The sequence below is a fragment of the Perca fluviatilis genome, unplaced genomic scaffold (genome assembly GCF_010015445.1).
Source record: "Perca fluviatilis unplaced genomic scaffold, GENO_Pfluv_1.0 PFLUV_unplaced_scaf_10, whole genome shotgun sequence".
Classification (NCBI taxonomy): Eukaryota; Metazoa; Chordata; class Actinopteri; order Perciformes; family Percidae; genus Perca; species Perca fluviatilis.
In genome coordinates, this window is record NW_024375503.1 from 132,770 (window position 1) to 153,162 (window position 20,393).

Sequence of the window (20,393 nt, forward strand, 5' to 3'; positions counted from 1 at the left end):
CAGTGTAAAGACTTCAGTACTGGAGTGATGTGATCCACTTTCCTGGTTTTAGTGAGGACTCGAGCAGCAGCGTTCTGAATCAGCTGCAGCTGTCTGATTGATTTTTAGGGAGATTTGTAAAGACACCGTTACAGTAGTCAAGTCTACTGAAGATAAAAGCATGGACAAGTTTTTCCAGATCTTGCTGAGACATAAGTCCCTCTAACCCTTGATATATTCTTAAGGTGATAATATGCTGATTTTTAATTAAGTTAATGTGGCTGTTAAAATTTAGGTCTGAGTCCATGACTACACCAAGATTTCTGGCTTTGTCTGTTGTTTTTAACATTGTCGTTTGAAGCTGAGCGACTTTCAATCGTTCCTCTTTTGCTCCAAAAACAACCACCTCCGTTTTCTTTTCATTTAATTTAAGAAAGTTCTGGCACATCCAATCATTAATTTGTTCAATGCACATATTTAATTGTTGTATTGGGCTATAGTTCCCTGGCCGATAAGGTTATGTAAATTTGTGTGTCATCTGCATAACTATGGTAAGTTATTTTGTTGTTTTCCATAATCTGAGCCAGTGGAAGCATGTAGATGTTGAACAGAAGAGGCCCCAGAACTGAGCCTTGGGGAACTCCGCGACGCCATGTTTGTATGCTCAGATGTATAATTACCTATAGACACAAAGTAGTCCCTATTCTTTAAATAGGATTCAAACCACTTTAGTACTGAGCCAGAAAGACCAACCCAGTTTTCCAATCGGTCAAGCAATATGTCATGGTCTACTGTATCAAATGCAGCACTAAGATCAAGTAATACTAAGAATGAAATTTTGCCACTATCTGTGTTTAAGTGGATGTCATTAAAGACTTTAACAAGAGCCGTCTCAGTGCTGTGGTGTGGTCGAAAACCTGACTGGAAGGCATCAAAACTGTTGTTTAGCAATAAGAAAAGGTTGAGTTGTTGAAAACCACTTTTCTATGATTTTACTTAAAAATGGAAGGTTTGATATTGGCCTATAGTTGCTCATTAGTGTGTCTAGATTGTTCTTTTTAGGAGTGGCTTGATGAATGCAGTTTTCAGGGCCTGTGGAAAGATACCTGAGAGCAGAGATGTGTTTACAATCTGTAGAAGATCAGAAGCCAAACATTTTTGAAAACACCCGTTGGTAGAATATCAAGGCAACAGGAGGAGGTTTTCAGATGTTGTATAATGTCCTCCAGGTTTTAAGGTTGATCGTATGAAATTGTGTCATGTTGGAATTTGTTTTGCGTGCATACCGTGACAACACATACCCTGTACTTGATATGGAGGCACTGACTGTTTGTCTAATTTTCTGAATTTTGTCTGTGAAGAAGGAGGCAAAGTCATTGCAAGCCTTGGTAGACAACAGTTCAGATGCTACTGGTACTGGAGGGTTAGTTAATCTGTCAACAGTAGCAAACAAAGCACGTGAATTATTATTGTTTCTGGCGATAATGTCAGAGAAAAAGGACCGCTTTGCATTTCTTAGTTCCAGATTATAAATGCGAAGTCTCTCTTTATAAGTGTTATAATGGACCTGGAGATTAGATTTTTGCCAACCGCGCGTTCAGCTTTTCGACACTCTCGTTTTCCTGTTCTCACAACTATAAAATTTCTCCATGGAGATCTTTTCTTACCAGAGACAGCTTTGACCTTAGTGTGGAGCAATAGCATCAATAACATTTCGTAATTTTACAGTTGAAATTATCTACCAGCTCAGTGACTGAGGCCCCAGTGAGGGTGGGTGTAGAGGAGAAAAGCTGAATGAATGATTCACTGGTGTTTTCAGTGATTTAACGTTTTCTGATTAACTTTGTTTGAACACTTTTGGGCACAGAGATAGTGCTGTTAAAGAAAACACAGGAATGATCAGAGAGAGCAACATCAGTCACCACAACCTTGGAAATGTTCAGACCCTTTGAGATAATCAAGTCCAGAGTGTGCCCCTTATTGCGCTGCGGGTCGCTGTACAGCTGCTGAGTCAGTCCATAGCTCTCAAAAACACAACACAGTTCTTTGGTCCCTCGGTCCTGGGGGTTGTCAACATGAATGTTAAAATCACCAGCAATAATTACACGGTCAAAGTTAATACAGATTATAGACAGCAGTTCAGTAAAATTGTCAAAGAAGGATGCACAGTATTTAGGTGGCCTGTAGATATTTAGAAGTAGAGCTTGAGGGGAGGAGCTTAGCTGAAGAGCCACATATTCAAAAGAAGCAAAATTTCCATAAGATAATTGCGTACATTGGAATGAGTCATTAAACAAAATGGCTACTCCACCTCCTTTTCTTATTCACTCTATTCTCACTCATAAAACTAAAGTTAGGGGGCTGACTCCAATGAGAACAGCAGCACTGTTATTATGGTCCAACCAGGTTTCAGTTAAAAACATAAAATCAAGATTGTTCTTGATGATAAAATCACTGATTAAAAATGATTTTCCTGCCAAAGATCTAACGTTTAGTAGGGCTAGTGTTAGTGTGTTTTTACTTTTTGGGACAGACTGTGGCTGACGAGGGATGGATGCTAAATTTGGAAAGTTTGCAGTTACGTTTATTCGCCATTCTTTCTATTACCTATCACAACATAAATTGTGGAAGAACCTAATACGCAGGGCCCAGGCTTGTCTTGGAAAGAGTCATGAGTGCTACTATGCATGCAGCCTGGACCCGGCCCATATCAGTTAATGCTTACTGCATTTTGCACACAAGCATCCTTATCAGTTTGGGGAGAAGGAGTTAGCTGCTGTCCTTGAGGGGGCAGAGGTGCCTGGCGTTTTACGGATGGGAGAAGGAAGGGGGCATACTTGGTTCCAGCATTTACTAGCTGCTTCATCTGGTCAGTGAACTCCAACATGGGGATGGGGGAAAGAGGGGAGAGCGACATATCCCTAAAGAGGTCCCTATAGCTGTCGGGTTGTCACAGGGGCTTGAGGAGTGTTGCACGGGTGAGAAGGGGTGTTGAGATTTCTCATCTCCGGGTCTTGTGGTCCCATGGTCAAATCTTTGCTCAGGTGGGGGCTGTGGTGGCTCACGTCGCACCTTTGTTGTTGTGTCTTCCTCCTCTTGTTTTGGTTCATCTTGTCCTCGGCCCTTGGCCAAGGGAGCAGATGTGTGCCGCAGAAAGTAAAGTAGGCTAGAGGTGAACAGCTTTACTCCTGGCTTGTTAAGGAATAGTCCATCTGCTTTAAAGATGTCTGCAGCCCCAGAAAATGTTAAAATTTTCAATGAACTGCAGAGAATGGTTGGTACATGCATTTGAAACGCCATCTGTTCAGTGCCAGCAGTCTGCCGAATCTCTCAGCTCCTCCTCTGACTAGCGGTATAGGGCCACTGATAAACACCTTTGCGCGTTTAGGGGAGTTGACTGCGCGTTCAGCAGATTCATAAAGTCAACGATTCAGCACTTCAGACTCTTGCTTTACAACATCATTTGAGCCTATATGCAGTATAATGTTCTTCACAGTTGGGTGTGCTGCTATGATATCCTGTATTCTTTGGGCCAAATCAGACACCATGTCTTTGGGAAAACAGAGTATTTTGGTGTTTTACTGCTTTTTATATCTTTCACAGCAGAGTCACCCACAATCAGAGTTTGGGGCCCAGTTGTTAGCTTTCCCCTGTAGCTTTTTACTTTTAGAATTGCTCTCAGTCCTATACCCTGCTGTGTGACGATGTGACGTAATCCAGGTCAGTGTCCAGTGTCCTGCAGCAGAGGAGCAAATCTTTTCTTCACCTGCACACTCAGTTGTTGGGGAGGCATTTTGTTGCTGATTTTCCCTTTGCAGTTGTCCACGGCTGTGTCCTACTGAAGTACAGGGTTGAAGAGGCACTCTGCCCGGGTGGTAATGCAGGCCGCCGGTCATATCACAAATCTCAGGGCTGTGCTCTGCCCGTTAGTCGTCCTTCCCCTTTTCCCAGGAAAATGATTTACTCTTAGGCTTTGCACCAAAAGAGTTCCAGGAAGGACTGCCACTTGTTGATTTATTATCCGTTCCACAGCCCTCTTGTTTCTTTGTGGTCTTGCTGGTGCTAGTTAGCCGTGTGTTAGCATGCTTTTGTCCATTGTTTTGGGTCACTGGTAAAGTGGTGTCATTTCCACATGATCCGTTCACTTCCAGGTTTACTTCTAACTGGTAAATTTTGGTTCTGGAGTCTCAGCGGGGAACAGCCAAGCTTAGCGAGCTTAGTGGTCATGCTAGCAAAAACGGTATTGTTCAGCAACCACGGCACCTAGGCGGTACACTGGTACCGCCGGTCACTGAGCAAGCATGGACCTGGTTTCAGGGAGACGGCAGTGTGGGCTTCCGTCAGCTGAAAAAGGGGTGGATGGAAGCGGGATGGAGGCCAGGCTCTGCCGCCGTGACATTTCCCCTGGTTAGTGGAATGCTACTCGGCCTTCACACAGGTCAAGAACAAAAACCTAGCGGTGGGCAGGGAGCTTGCCTGCTGCCGCGGAGGAGAGAAAGAGGAGAAAGCCGCCGGGTGGTGCTCCTCTCCTGGGACAGAGACAGTCACCGTAATGGGACTCGTAGTCCCACGCCGTTGAAGCTTCCAGTCCTCCCAGCGGGAGAAAGGAGAGCTGGCGAGGGAACCGTATTCGGGGGATCGAGTCAGCGGGACTCGCGGCCCGCCCAAAGGGTCCCTTCCTGGTAAGGTTACCGCAGGCGGTAACCTTACCTTACTCAACCGTCACTCAGCTGCCATCGCCTGCTGCTTCAATAACTCCGCGGTAAGCAATCGCAGAACTGCCGGTGGTCGGCGGGTGCCAGCGGGCGGGATGTAGCCAGTCAGTGGTTGTGTGTTTTGCATATCTGCAAACAAAGTCTCTTCGAAGTGTCTCTGAAATGCACCTAATAAAAACATCAGAACATGAAGTTGAAATAAATAATAAAATGTAAAAGCGCAAATTCAGAAACCAGACCAAAGCATGTGAAACTGTTCACTATACTAACTTACTGAGCATTTATTTTTAGATTTTTTAAAAAACTATTTAGAGAATGGGCAGATTTAGCTTTGTTTGGGGTTTTATTCCACCTCTCCCCACCTTTATAGAGAAATGTACTTCTCCCTGTGTATCTAAAATCAAGATTAGTGATCAGGTAAGCACAGAAAAGCACAGGGACATGATGAAAACCATTTGATTAAATTCTTTTGAACAAAGCATGTTTTTTCACTGTGAGATCAGAGATGGTTATCAAGATATCAACCCACAGAAATGTGACCAACAAGAGCTGCTCTTGTTGTTTGGTAACCTCAATGATGAGACTTGCACGCAAGATGAGTCATAACAACTTGATATACATGTGGAAGTTGTTAACAATATGTATCTATTTGAGTGATCAATAACTAAATAATCTTTAAATATAAGAAAACACATTTCTGAAGGGAAAAACATTTGACATGAAATGAAACTGTGTCTCCTATTCATCATCCCCTTGAGTTTAAGGTGAACAGAATCTTGAACCCTGAGGTTACATTTCTATTACCTTATGTTTGGGTCGCAACATTTAGACATGGCATGAATATCTAACCTGACATAATTTTCACTGTAATTTTCCCAAACTGTAATAATTCATGCGCTGTTATCTGACACCAAACATGACATTTCTATTACAGTTTAAACTGGTGTTATACTTACACTATTGCTGTAATAATTCAATTACAAACGTGCAAAATTCTGTTTAATTGTATTGTAATAGGTTGTTGCTCTCACTAGACTAATGAATATGTTAATTGTTCTCTGGCCCTAAAGGAACCCAGCAAACCATCCCCATGGGTGAAGGGGCAAACCCACACTACTCTCATTTGGGCCCACTGTGGGTCTCTATGTAGGTTTTATGTGAGCCACCGTGGGCTTTCACACAGAAAACCATAAGTAGTCATTTGAAAAACATCCTTTTTATATATTTTTCTTATGTTATTTATATTTTGACTCATATTTATTTTAGTATACATTTCATAGGCATGTATTAGTTTAATATTTAATACATTTATAGTTATATTTATTTATTATATATTATGAGTTATACTTAAGTGTGATCTTTACATTCATAGTTCTCTATATCATTCATCCACTCTGGATGATGTTTTTATTGGTTGTGATTTTCTGTAGTCTGTTTCAATGCTTGTATTTTGCAGCTAATAGAACACAGGTTAGAAAATTGATTAGTTTATTTGTATTTATCACATAAAGTTAATTTGATTTTTTTAGATTTTATCCAAAGACTAAAGTGATTTACATTTTTGCTTTATTGCTCGCTGTTATACAGACCTGTTTCACTTGACCTAAGTAGGAGGCTGTCAGGGTGGAAGGAAGGTCTGGACACAAATGCAGTAAAACAGAGATTTATTCCAGAAAGGAAAAAACACAACAGGCAGCACACAACACGACAAGAACCACACCAACAGACCGTTACACTAACAGAAAGCAAAAATCCAAAAACAGACATCTTCTTCTTCTTCTTTAGAGTTTAACGGCAGTTGGCATCCAAGTCGTTGCATTAATGCCTCCTATTGACAATTTCTCAATATCTATTTATTCAGACCAATACACTACAATTCCTAAAAACACCAGTACCTTTCAAAAACGCAAATAGATATTTCCTTCCATTCATAATAACACCACTTTCAAGGACATCTGTAATCTTGAGTTCACCTAAACCTAATTTCCGTAGTCCAGCAAACATAATTCCTCTTTCTCGGATATATTTCCTGCATGACATCAATACATGCTCCACTGTCTCCATTACCTCACATACATTGCGAATGGCCAGTCAGATGTTTCCCCAACATTAAAAGTGTACCATTTAATCTACTGTGACCTATTCTCAGTCTGCTGACAATTACTTGTTCTTGTCGGTTAAACCCACTATAACTCATCCCTCCTTGGCCTACCTTAGCCTGAATCCTATGCAATTTCCTCCCCTTATTTCCACCATCCCAATACTGTTGCCACTGTCTGGAAATTTCTTCCCACACAATGCTCTTCCCCTCTGCCTTTGATAGTTTAGTATTCAGTTCCACAGCACCCTTCTTAACCGCTTCCTTGTCGATTTATCCACTCGCTCATTACCTGGTATACCTGCATGAGCAGGAACCCACATGAACACCACATTCTCACCCTGATCAACAAACCTTGAATTTGTAAACAAAATTTCATACACAATTTCTTGGTGATACCTGGCAGATCCTGATTTGAGACTTCGACAGCTGACACTGAGTCACTACAAATGAGCACATTGCGATCTTCACCTCTTCCACCCATTGTACAGCTAACAAAAGACCTAACAATTCAACAGCATACACACTTAAATAGTCTGAGGTTCTCCTACTGACTCCAGTCTGATAACTGGGAATCACCACTGCAGCCCCGTTGCCCCCTGTCAGTAAATCTTTCGATCCATCAGTAAAAACCTGTACATAACCACCATAATTTCTATCTCTATAATCATAATATTCTTGAACTATGTCAACTGTCTTATTCTTGCGCTTGATATTCAGCAACTCCAGGTCTACACAAGCAATATTCAGCATCCAGGCTGGCATCACAGGCCACAGAACAGTGGAGCAAAATTCAATTTCCTGGACTTTCATCTGCGCTGCTATTTCCTCACCTATCCATCCAAAACTTGCCTTTCGCCTCTTTACCCCTCTCCCAGCAATTCTCCAATACCCTCTTTAAGATAATTAAATTAAATTATAAAATATTATATTATAAAAGATAATTGAACTAACGAGTATAAATAGTAGTTGCAGTAGTTCATGATGTAGTAGGACGTTACAGGACGTAGCAGGGAACTGCACCGGCGTTTCTACCTTTACTATTTTTTTTGTGGCGACTTTTTACTTTTACTCCTTACATTTTAACACCGAATATCGGTACTTTCTACTCCTTACATTTTAAAAATTAGCTCGTTACTTTAGTTTTTACAAGAGGTCGTTAATGTCGGAGAATAGCGCGGACACGCCGCCTCAAAACCAGAGGCGGGGGCGTTCGCACACAGAAAAAAAGTGAGGAAAAAGAAAGAGACTGCTGTCCGGAGGATAATCAGTTGAGATGGTGTGTGGGCGGCCCTGAGAACTGTAAGTAGTATAACTTATGTTGTCAGTTAATGTAAGCCTGTTGTTGTATTGGTCTATAGTTCCTGCACAGTTAAAGTAGGTTAGCTAGTGATTTAGTTGTTTGTGTTCTTCAACTGTTAGCTAGGTTTCACGTTAAGCATCAAAAGAGAGAAGTTGTCTCTGTCCGTGTTTTACAGACACCGCACCTGAAGTTTGAAACCAGCATCAGCTTTAAATACGGTCCTAATCTAGTCCTCACTAGCAAGTTTCAAATAATTTCACTGGAGTTACCATTATTATTTTTTCACGTGATCAATACCGAATTTAATCTAATTGGATGGGAATATACTGTAGGCTACGTTGCATGTAACGACCACTACAAACGACCATCTCGCATTCTGCATTCATTTGCGGCGGTAAATAATTGCAGCTTGATGGTGGTAACCAGGGCTGGACTGGGACAAAAAATCGGCCCTGGCACTTTTGGCCCAGGCCGCTCCACCCCCACTGTGATTGGTCAGACACATTCTCTGCAGACAGTCCTCTTAAAATATCGCATATTCTATGATATGAGTTGCCTAGTGTTCAGCGTTCATGTGATCGTTTTGGATCCTTCAAGAGGGGTCTCAAGACTAATCTGTTGATCTTACACTTAAATAATTCATTCATTCTTAGAGTTATGATTTGTATATTTATGGTATTTTTATAATTTTTTATTATTGATATTTGATATTGTATTGTCATTATTTTTATTATTACTATTTTGCTTAATATTGGCTTAGCAACTTTAAAAACAGTTTACTGTTAATTTTAATTATTGTAAGATTCATATTTTGTCGCTTTGGACACAAGTGTCTCCTAAATACAAAAACCATAACTATAACCCTTCCCAAAAGCTACAATAAAGCTGAAGTATACAAGCACCAATACAAGAGAAGCTAATTAAGCCATCAAGGAACACTGATGCTTATATCAATCTGTCAGACTCTACAACACCTGCACCACCCGATAATGTTGTAGTTTTTTCGGTCCTGTTTCAATCACCCACCACTCCAGCATGGCTCTATGTATATATTTGTTATTATCTGTATTTATATTTTTCCATCTGTATTTATATTTTTTCCATTCCAAGTACTTTTTCAATATTATTTATATTATGGTCACACTTAAATATCATTTATATTATGGTTAATTACTTTTGCTGTTATGTAATTACATATTTTTCAATTTAATTTCACGTCAATTACATTACAGTATTTTTTGCACTGCCCACCTAACTTTACTTAAATACTTTTATGTAATGCCACTTTACATTCATTCAGTGTTTTTTGCACATTGTCTGTTGTTTGCCTGTTGTTTGTTTGTTTGGTTGTTTGTTTGTTGGTTTGTTTTTATTGTGGAAACACTGCTGCTGTAATAAGTGAATTTCCCCATTGTGGGATGAATAAAGTATTAATAAAAGTATTATCTAATCAACACTGATTTTATAGATCCCACAGACTTTTCAGCTACCCAACAGGCTAACCGCTAGCATTTTCAATGTAAGCTTAAGCAGTTAGGTTTACCTGACAGCCACTAACTTTAATGTTACAGCCAAACTGCTTGTTATCGTTATGACGTGACACGCGACACGCGCGCGCACAAACACACACACACACACACACACACACACACACACACACACACACACACACACACACACACACACACACACACACAGTCCCTCCCTTCCTGAAAGTCCCTGTTAATTTGTCTAGTCCTTACCACATCGTCATCTACTCTCTCTTCCATCTTTTCCTCACTCGCCTCCCCTCGCCTTCTTCCCTGAAATCGTTGTTTCTGCTTCTCTGTATAGCCAGCCACCTCTCCTCCTCCTCGGCTTCAGGTAATGCTGATGTTGAAGCAGCTACTACAGCCCCAAACATGTCCGAAATTTTTGAGGACTCCGCCTGTAGATTCTTAATCTTTTTCTCCTCTAATTTCTCTGCACCTCCCTTGCACCTGGTGGTCGTTTGTCCATTTTAACGTGGATGCTAAACTTCCAGCATAACTATTACAGCTCGTTGTCACTACCCAAAGTGAGTAGAGTGCAGCTTTGAGTTGCGCATGCTCAGATTTAAACGGTTTACGGCACAGCGTGTCTTACTGAAATTTGTGAAATCTGTAAAATAATAAACTTCTCTCTTTACATACAATAACAGAAGATGGAAATCATTTCTAAAACGTTTTAGCTCTCTATGATTGTTAGATTGCTAACGTTAGCTCAAAACGCCATTCAAGTGACAGCCTTTGTTGTGTCTGATTGCTAACTTGTAGCTAGCAGTCATTTCAAAAACGTTTTAGCTATTTATGATTGTTTGACTGCTAACGTTAGCTAAAAACGCCATTAGCATCTAGTAGGCTAGCTACTTGATTGCTAACGTTAGCTCAAAACGCCATTAGCATCTTGTAGGCTACTTGTCGCAGTGGACGATGCACAACTCACATCTGCACTCGTCGCAAAGTGACGCATGCGCAACTCAAAGCTGCACTCTACTCACTTTGGGTAGTGACACTCGTTTCTCAGGGCCGGGAGGCGTGGCCAAAGTGGGATTTGTAAATTTGCGCCGGAGTGTGGAAGGGGTTCCTGGATTTGATTGGGTCAGGCCAGTGCCAATAAACAAAATTAACCAATGGGCCGCCGTGAGTTCTTTATGGGCCGCCCAGCCAAAAACTTAAAAAAGGCCTATTTATATCAGCGATCGGCCCAAAAGTCCGTCCGTCCCAACCGGAAAATGCCCGTTATGCCAGATGGCCTGTCCAGCCCTGGTGGTAACGTTAGCACTAGTAGTATGGACAGCGACATGATTGAAAATGAAGAAAACAGAGATCCCAGAGATTAGGCAGACAAGCAGCAAGACATTCCCAATCATCCCTGGCCTTATCTGAGAGAGATGTTTGAGATAGGCTAGGAGGCATCAAGTATGACTCCTGGCCAATGTGCTGTGTAACTCTAAAAGTATGGGGAACTTCTTAATTAATCTATGTTTAGTAATTCATATTGTATGCTTTATTTTCTTTCTATATTTGAGCACACACACATACATGTAGATTCCTTTAAATGTTAAGGGGAAGATTAAAAAAGAGAAACTGGATCTCTGAATTCTCACATAATCACAATTGAATTCATATCTTGCTACTCAGTCAGAATCTTATTAAGCTGGAGTCCCAGTCTCTGTCACAATAATCATATATGTGATGTTTGGCAGACATCCATTTAAAATGTAGACAATAGCATATAAAGAGCCTGTTTTTTATGTCCACTGAAGTTTCTCATCTTGCACTCTAGTAACGTGTGTGGTCCAGGTAGCTTTGCATAAAAAGTGGTTGTCGTCCTTAAAGGCTACTTTTACTTTTATACTTTAAGTACATTTCAAAGCCTGTACTTTGTTACTTTTACTTAAGTAAATAAGTTAAATCAGTACTTCTACTTTTACCAGAGTATTTTTAACACAAGTTCCGTACTTCTACTTAAAGGGGTGATAGAATGCAAAACCGATTTTACCCTGTCATAGTTGAATAACGACAGTTCAGTGGGTAAATAGGACATACATAGAAGCTCAAAATCCCATTGACACCCCTTTACTATGAAAATCTCATATTTTGAAACTGCCGCTGAAAACGCGAATCCCAACAAAGCTGGAAGTTGACGTCAACCTCCCAAAACCCGGAACCTTTGTCAGCCCATGGGTGTATTAAGAGAACGGTCACGCCCAACATTTTACATAGGCTACACAACTGACCTGAGATCAGGTAGTCTTCTGAATCTAGCTAGGTCACGCAGATCTCTGCTATTCCATTACAAAATTCACTTCTGAAACTTTTTTATGCGAGAAATCAACCATATAAAGCTCAAATATGGGCCGCGCTTCACGAAAATGGATGGCTAATTGCAAATTTTCTCCGATGTGTGTCGAAGTTTAGTGCCGGTGTTGGTGCTGCCTGGGTTGCTACATGCGCCACCCTGACCACAGTGTCAGCGAGCTTGTTACGCCCGCAATCTTTTACCGCAGCCCGCAGGTTCCAGTTAATCTTATAATGGGTATGTGTGTTGAGTTATTTAAACAAACAATCGGGAAATAAACGCCTCTTGTCCGCGGAAGTCTCATTGATAGAGCCGCGGTGAGATGGAGTCCATCAATGAGAGCTAGCTAGCCTCCTCCTAACTCTGACATTCACAAAAATACATTCAATTGAAATCTGAAATCGGACAAGTGTTAACTAAGCTTTGTAAGACCTTGAGGAACCTGTAATATTCATGCCGTGACGAAATTCAAACTGTAAATATACTTTAGTTATGCGAAAGTGAGCAAGCTGCGATATTTCCCCATTGTAATGAATGGGACATATAGCAAGCAGCTGCTCGTCCTACAAAGACGCCTCGCGTTCATAAAAATGCCTTAAAATCAAATCGGACACAACGGTTAGCTTTATAAGACATTGGGGAATGATGTTATATAAGTGGCGTGACGAAATTCAAACCGTAAATATATTAGAGTTATGCCGGCAGCCGGCCGCGGAGCCCGTATGCAGTATCCACAAAGGGTGACTTTGCGCTGGGTATGGAGCCCAGCAGGCTGCCGCTTTCGTCAAACTGTGTGGAGCTCCTAAAGTCCGACACGTCTTACCAAATTTGCAATTAGCCATCAAATTTTGTAAAACGGCCCATATTTCAGCTTTATATAGTTGATTTCGCTCGCTTAAAAGTCTCAGAAGTGAATTTGGTAATGAAACATTGCAGTGTCTGGAATATGAGATTCTGTGCTTCTCTAATGTATGTGTATTGGGGATTCGCTCAACCAATCAACGCGCGTCTCTAATGTCTCCGTATGGCAAATTCGCTCAACCAATCAGAGCGCCAGCTCATCTAAATATTCATGACCATACCATATTTGGAAGAAAAGCTCTTGTTACAAATAGGGCCAAAACACAGGGATGCATAAGGGCCAATAAAATATCAACCAGGCCATTTTCAGCCCAACCAATGTTACATACCCCATTAGGAGACCATAAGGAACAGTGTGAAATACCCTATATAATCATTCTATCACTCCTTTAAGTACGGGAAGTGAGTACTTTGCTGCCATCTGCAGTACAGCTAATGATAGATACAAGTTACACTACCTGATGAGCGTTGCAGACATCTGATGTTGCACTGTGACCCACGATGAAGCACTAATGGTCCAGGATCCTTTAGAGAGAAGCCCTCTGTCTCTTCAAATCTACAGTGCTAGGTGCATCTATCCCTTCATTACTGGCTGCACTCTCTGCCAAAATCTGAAAAACACGGAGGTTCAAAATCACTCACAAAAATAGGATACAAGCTTAGTTACCAACTGGATCAGTATTAATAAAAAAGAGAAATAAAACCAAAGCAGCTCTGACATGTCAAAACCTCTAGTGGCAAAATCTAGGAGATTTCAGCATATTGATTAATATATCAATTTGGACTTCAGTAAATTACCAGAGAGTAGCCTAATGGGATACAAAATCGTGTGGGAGAACGGTCTGAATTGAAATGCAGGGGAAACTGGAGTTTTGTGCTAGCTAGCTGCCTGCCAACAGCTCATAGATAATAAAAATTATCTATAAATAATAATAAATAATAATAAAATCGCGGGGAAACGGGGTGTTTGGGCTGGCAGCTGCTAACAGCTCATAGCTAGCTTAATAAAAATGCAGGAACGGGGATGTTTGTGCTAGCTAGCTGCATGCCAACAGCTCATAGCTAGCTTAATAAAATGCGGGGAAACGGGGATGTTTGTGCTAGCTAGCTGCATGCCAACAGCTCATAGCTAGCTTAATAAAATGCGGGGAAACGGGATGTTTGTGCTAGCTAGCTAGCTGCCAACAGCTCATAGCTAGCTTAATGCAAACTCGACAATTACGAAAACCTGTTCTAAAGCTCAGTCTCTCCCTCTCTGTATACTGAAGCCCTGATGCTAGGAATTTGTAGTCAGCCCATTTTTAATCCAGATGAGGGAATGATTTCAGACGCAATTTTAGCTACTCCTGTCACCCAAATCATCAGCTACCAAATGTTTGCTAATGCAATAGCCAAGCTAACATGTATGTTACTAGTTAGATGGTGGATTGCCCAATACATACACGCTCAAATCAATTCTATATTCTGAAATTATTAGACTAAAACATTACGAAATCAGCCAAATTAAGAGTTACAAGAATTAAAAGTAAGATTTACTCTGCTAGAAGCTCCTTTTCGGGTGCATGGAATTTCTGCAAGTGCTAGCACTTGGTCCTCCAGTCCTGCCCGCGCCAGATTCAGGTGAAAGCTTTGATGGTGGTGGACTTGATTCCATCGAGTGCACCGAGGGAACAGCATCGGTAATCAGCCTCACATTGTCCTTACTCCAAAATCCCATCCGAGACTCCAACAAATCTCCAGGTCTATAACTCTCCGAGTGAAATGAGCCAAACGACCGTGTGGTGACAGACGCGGCAGTGAAGTCTGCTCACTTCACCTGCACAAAACGCACCCACTTAAAACATTGCTTTTCCTACAAGGAAAATTATGTACACCGATTTCCTGACAGGCTGGACTATTATTTACCATTATGACTATTGTTTACCTCTGCGGTTACGCCTATGGCGACGCGTTACAGCGGGAAAGGCTATTTCAGAGCCTTTGAGAGAACTTTGATGAAAGGGAGCCCCCTTTTTAAGCTAGGCCCTAGCTTAAAAAAGGCAAACTCTTCATCAAAGTTTCTGCTTTAGGGTTTGTGTAATATAGCAATTTCTACTTATGTGTTTTTAAAAGACCTCTTAAGACAACATTAAGTATTAATGCAGTTATGAATTCAACCTGCACATTGCTCTTTAACTAACATCACCAAACATTTTATACCTAGCAACCAGTATCCAATCATGAGTCAGTAGTAGTATCAGTCAGCCAATCAGAGCAGCAGCCTCCTGTGTCTGTTTCTTGCCCGCTGATTCAAACGGAGCTGGATCATAAAGTCTCTTCAGTTAAAGAAGAAACTCTTTTAAAGAAATTAAACTAATATGAACTTACAGTGATGGATGAAATCGGACTTCTTCTGCATCCCAACCTGAGAAGATCAGCAGCCGAGAGGGAGTCCAGTTTCTGCAGGGAAAAAATCTTCACATCCACATTCTGGCGGTTGGTAAAGTTAACAAGCTAACGGCTAATGCTAACGCGGCTCAACGCGAAATTGTCATAGACAGATGCTAAAGATGTTAGCATGCTGCTTATACATTTTTTATCACTTTAAAATGTCGGTTTCTCCATTAGCTTCATCAAGTTGAATGTTAGTGATTGTTTTAGCCTCAGTTCTTTGTTCCAGAATACTTTGTTATTATTTTTTTTTAGCAAGTTGCCCTCTCTGTCTCCTGTGTTTGGTTTGTGTGCCTCTCAATCATTTATAAAACTTTATTCAAATTTCAAATTTCTTTACAAAAATAAGTGGCATTGTACATAGCTAAACACTTCTTTACCAGACAACAGACAAGCATTACATTACAATAATATAAAATATACACTTTTGAAGAAGTATTCAGATTACTGCAGTAAAAGTAAAAAGCCGGAACTGTATAGCAATATTGTACTTTTTACTCCACTACATTAATCTGACAGCTTTTGTTACTAGTTACTTTACATATTAAGATTCATACACACAAACACACACACACACACACACACACACACACACACACACACACACACACACTCAGATGAGAATTATCCCTACAGTAGGTTTCCACACAGTGAAGTTTTTCTTTGCTCTCATTGAGGTTGAACGGAGACGAAAATCACCCCATTGAGCGAGATTAGAGCCGAATCACCAAGGGGAGCCGATAAATAAAGTTGACGCAAAGTTTAACTTTATTCAAATGAGGACCACTTGAGAACCAATCAGGTCGTGGTTTGTGTTTGGGGCGGGAGTTACAAAAAAGTCTGACAAAGATGGCGGAGGTTATTAGCGCTGTAGCATGAACATTGTTATGTGATTAAAATGTTTCTACACGAACATCGGTACTTGTATCAACACGAGTTGTGATTTATACTACACACAAACTTAGTCAGGGCACATACACCACTGTATGTGTTAGCTTAAACAATCAAACTTTTCAGCTAGCCGACAGGCTAATCGCTAGCATGTTCGCATTGGATTTCATTATAAAGCCTAGCCAGGCAGCTCGCTAGCAGGCTACTTGTTGCATTTGTTTGATTACATGTTTTGTTGGCGAGCATTGACGCTTGTAGCAACACGGATTGTTGTTTATATTTCGTTACGAACTTTAACAGGGCAAACACACACCACCAAATAGACCACTGGAGATAGTTTAAACACTCAAAATAATTCAGCTAGCCGACAGGTCAACCGCTAGCATGTTCGGACATTGCATTTCATTGTGCTTGAAGCGTCGCAAGGTAGCGGCTAAATAGCCAGGTTAGCATTTATGAGCTAACATTTTACCGATGGTTTGCTGCTGTGCATTTTACCGCCCTCTGTCTTCTGACAGCCCGGACGTGTCATTTTCCCGACGCCGAGCAAACCTTCGCGAGCCCAAAATGCGTGGTGTTTCGCGTGTGGAACCCTACCGTTAGTTTGTGCCTCTCATGCAGAAGTTTTAGTAAATTTTTGGGCTTCTCTCTGAGAGTGAGATGTTCAGATGGATATCAGTGGTCATTCGTGGCTTTTTCTTAACATCTTAGGCTGAATAAATTTATTTTTACCGTAAATTGGTGCATAAAAGTGTATCGAAATGAAAGAAACGAAGTCGTTGATGCTTAAAACTTCCTGGGGGGGGCACACGCCCTCCCCCACTATGATATGCCCCACTCCTCCCCAAAGGCCAATTCTGGCCAATATACAGTAGGCTACAGTACACCCACTATAATACATTAGAGTACATTGGTTACTCCTCCACAGTCAGGCCATCTGACCATAATTACACTTTGGCTTCCCATGAACTGTCGCTTTTGCCTTTTATTTGAAACCCAGCAGTGGAAGCGATCGTGAGAGAAAATATAAAAATATAAAAACATAATTCTAACCGATGTGCGTATAGCAACACACGGCTCAAGAAGCCAACAAGCCGATATGTAATTCCCTCCCATTAAAATCTATATCTTTCATAAAGATACCATCAGGGAATGTTAACGGGTTGTTGGTCTCTAAATGTTTTAACCCCTTTATGCGCACACTATCTCTCTCTCTGCACACGAGCTCCTCCTGGTCTTCTAAGAATGGTGTTATCAATCGACCTATTGTTTGGTCAGTAGGCGGTGCTTTAACACTGAGTATTGATTGGTCAGTAGGCGGTGCTTTAACACGATATTTATTGGTCAGTAGGCGGGGTAACACTGAGTATTGATTGGTCAGTAGGCGGTGTTAAAGCCCCGCCTACTGACCAATCAATACTCAGTAGACTACATCACTGGATGTGATAGTGATAGGATAAGCGTAGCGACGTAAAACAGCGTCAGCTTTTTGCCAGCTTTCCTTCCTGCATTTTGCCTGTAAACGTGTCTGTGTTCTTCATATTTATGTACAATTATAGTTCGCTTCTTCTTGTTTAAAATATTCGACTCTGGTAGATGTTTGTGATTGGTCGCGGGTCAGCTAACCCGCCTCTTTATGTGAACGTGTCACTGGATTGGGAAACCCTGAGTTGACTGACTAGTTGTTAACCAGCTGTTAACCGTAATACAAGTTATGCTGGACCGCTGTTGTTAGGTTAGGTGAAGCCGGATTACTAGCTGAAAGAGATCCAGGACATGTTGATCTGGATTAGTAGTACAGGCCTCAGGCCTCAGGATAAATACATCTAGCTGACTATCCCTAGCTAAAACAAACAAACATGCAGGAAAACTGGTGTATTGGTACAAGTGGGATTGTGTTTACTGTGTTTCAAGTGAAGGCAGCATGTGTCTCAACATTTCAAAATCACACAATTGAACAATCTGAACTTACCCTTTGCAGTTTGTGTCATGTTACAATTTATTAATTCGGCTGTAACGGTATTCATCCTGAAACCTTTCGGTACAGGATGTTCGGTATGTCCCGTGACACAAACACGCATAATTTCACACCAAGAAAGTAATACCTATATGCTATAGGCTAGCCTATATCTCTATCTCAGGATGTTTGGTATGTCCCGTTGACACAAACACGTATAATTTTACACCAAGACAGTAATACCTAATGCTATAGGCTATATCTCACTGAATATGGTGTATTAATATAGCTACAGGTGTGGTCGCATCACGTGACTACATCACTGGAAGTGATATTGATAGGCGTTGTTTTTTTTTCCCTAAAAAACAGCGCCACTGCTTGCTTCCTGCATTTTGCCTATAAAACCGTGATTGGTCGCGTATGTCAAACCCCGCCTCTTTTATGTGAACATGCGCACCCACTGGATTGGTAAACCCGTGAGTGACAAAAGTTGATAACCAGCGTAGATGATACAGGTTAAGCAGGACCCTGGTTGTTAGGTTAGGTGAAGCTGGATAACTGAAAGAGATCCAGGACATGTTGATCTGGATTAGTAGTACAGGTCTCTGAGTTAGGTGTTCACCATGAGGTACCATGGTGATTGAACCCAGTAACAACTAATTCAAACCGTGGGTACAGAAAACCTTGGTGAACCGAAGTTAGCGCGTTAACACCAAATCCTGCTGTCAAGTCCAGGTCTCTGGTCGGGAGCAGGAAGTTGGAGATCAGAGATTTAAATGACACTTTTAATAACAACCCAGTTTACAGTAAAACTATGAAACATAATCAGCAGAACAACCAATAAAATACCAAATAGAAACAGAGAAGCTCACGAGACAAAAGGGAGTCACCAAAACAAATCCTCTTTCTGATTGGATAATAAACTCTGTTTCACATCATCAGTTATCAGACTCCCAAACTGATTCTCTTCTGTATTTATCCCTCCTGTTGTCCTCGGTTAAATTTGACCCATTTTCAAAAAGTCTTTATCAAAAATGTGGGTTTCTTTCAACAAATTGTCCAAAAAAATAATGTGGATGATTCCATACAATGTTCTTTTGTAGTGTAAAATAAATGATCAGGGTATTTCATTAGATTTCATAGCATTTGAAAAAATTGATAGTTGTAAAAAAGGGACAAAAATGCTTCCAAAAAGTAAAAAACAACAACCAACAGACATCAGAAAAGAAAAAGAACTTGGAAAAAAGTGCCAGAAAAAGTCAGAAAAGGTTTCAAAAACTTGATAAAAAAACTACACAAACTTAAAAAACACTAAAATCGACAGACATTGGAAAAATTGACAAAAGAATTGTGGGAAAAAGCTTCAAAACAGTGTAGAAAAACAAAAATTGAAAAAAAAAAGGTTTTAATTTTTACCCAAAATGACAAAAAGCTGTCGACAGGAAGACAACACAATTATTGTTAAACAAAATAATAATATGAGTGCTTTCTGATTGGTTGATCATGTCTCGAGGTACAACTGAAACATGAAAGGAAACATTACCAAAAGGTGGAGAGTTTCTGTCTCTACGTCCTCCTCCAATTATTTTATATCAACAATGTTTGATATCAAATACTAAAAAACAAGTTATATTGTGTTTGACCTGAACTTTATTAGACTGACTCATATTCAATGTTTCAACACATCAACATATTCAGAATTTTAATTTCAAGTGTATACGTTATTTTTTTATATATATGGTGAATATAAATGAGTGTTTCTAGTGAGGCAAGGAGTAATTCTATATGATAAAATGATATAACAAAGAGAAATTATCATTTATTGAAGAAAGCTGAGCAGAAAGTTCAACAGACTCCAAAAGCTGCTGATGATCCAGTGAAGACACTCTGAGCAAACTCATTTCAAGCAGACATTTTATTAATATTTGACAGAAAACTGCATCAGTCATGATATATAGACATGCATTGATATGGATTAACATGAACAGCACAGCGATCAGTTAGGTAGTTTCCAGGAGGATGACTGGTACCTCTCCAGATACCAGTCACCACCCAGACTACCCTCTGGTCCCAATATATACTGGAAATACATTGAATCACTCAAAATGAAAAATAAAAGTACAACATGAAATAATCAACATGTTTCCACATGGCCAGGGTCTTCTGAAATATTACAACTAGTCATTAAGCATGGATACACATGAAGACACAAGGGTATATAATATATAATCACATATATTGATTATAATATACATCAAATGAAAGTCCATTAGATTTCATGGCTGAAGTGTGAAAGTTGAGCAGAATATTTCTGTCTGAGTTCAGTTCTGTAACATC